The 1,200-nt window shown below is 46.6% G+C and overlaps 1 non-coding gene across 1 annotated transcript; it reads right to left on the reverse strand.

The window, feature by feature from the left end:
- Nucleotides 1-380: 380 nt before the first annotated feature.
- On the reverse strand, nt 381-483 carry LOC149813169 (small nucleolar RNA R71). The gene has a single exon (XR_016428436.1). It is a non-coding gene; the product is annotated as a small nucleolar RNA R71 (small nucleolar RNA).
- Between the last annotated feature and the right edge of the window lie 717 nt (nt 484-1,200).

Genomic DNA, 1,200 nt, shown 5'->3' on the forward strand with positions numbered 1-1,200 from the left:
TCCACCCCCAGTTCTTTCACGCCCTCTGCGGGAATACTTCATTCCCACAGACTATGTTCAGGCATCCTGCATTCGGAGACCCGATGTAGGAGCGCCACATTATGAGATTAAGGCCAGCATTATTCAAATGCTTCCATCCTTTTATGGCCTTAGTCATGAGGATCCCTACAGACATTTAAATGAATTCCTCGAAATCTGTTCTACTGTTAAGATACAGAATTTCGATGATGATGCGTTGAGGTTGACTCTATTCCCCTTTTCATTGAAGGACAAAGCCAAGTATTGGCTAAAGTCCTTAGATTCTGTAGAAATAGAGTCCTGGGATCAGTTGCAACAGGAGTTTCTTCGGAAATACTTTCCCATTGGTCGCACGAACCAATATCGTAGAGCCATCACTAGCTTTTCAGAGCTAGATGGTGAGCGCTTTCATGAGACCTGGGAGAGAATGAAGGATCTCCTCAGGAAATGTCCCCATCATCAGGTGCCGAAATGGCAACTGGTGCAGAGCTTCTATGATGGATTGTCTGACAAGAATCGTCAGATGATCGACTCTTCATGTGGAGGGACATTCATGCTGAAGAGCGAGGACGAAGCATGGAGACTATTTGATACATTGGCCGAGAATTCTCTCCACCATGCTTCGAGCTCTCATTCTGATAGAGCCACACCCAGCATTCAGAAGAAAGCTGGTGTTCTTGAAGTTGGTCCATCTACTGCACTATAGTGCAAGGTAGACATGATTGCTCAGAAGTTGGACCAGCTTCTTTCAGGACCATCCACTACACAGCAGGTGTGTACTCTTTGTGCCAGTCCGGCACACGAGATCACTGAGTGCCCTTCGGCAGCTCAATACCCTGAATTTGTTCAAGAACAAGTTCAGGCAGCTCAGGGTTACGTCAGACCGCCGAATAACCCATTTTCATCGACATACAATCCGGGTTGGCGTAACCATCCCAATTTTTCATGGAAGAATCCACAGTCTTCCATGCAGATGCCTACATCCTCTCAGCCAGTTCGGCAACCATCTTTTACTCAGTCATTTTAAAGACCGAACTATTCACAGTCCTCTTCCTCTTCAGTTCCTTCCCCGATTCAGCAGGAGTCTACCCCGCAGACATCTTTTGAGGAGAGACTTCTCCAGGCATTCCAAGAGGTGAAAACCTCTAATCAGAACGCCTTCGAGAAGTGTAGCCAGATTTT

The sequence above is a fragment of the Nuphar pumila genome, chromosome 16, assembly GCF_984573655.1.
Source record: "Nuphar pumila chromosome 16, dmNupPumi1.hap1.1, whole genome shotgun sequence".
NCBI classification, from domain to species: domain Eukaryota; kingdom Viridiplantae; phylum Streptophyta; class Magnoliopsida; order Nymphaeales; family Nymphaeaceae; genus Nuphar; species Nuphar pumila.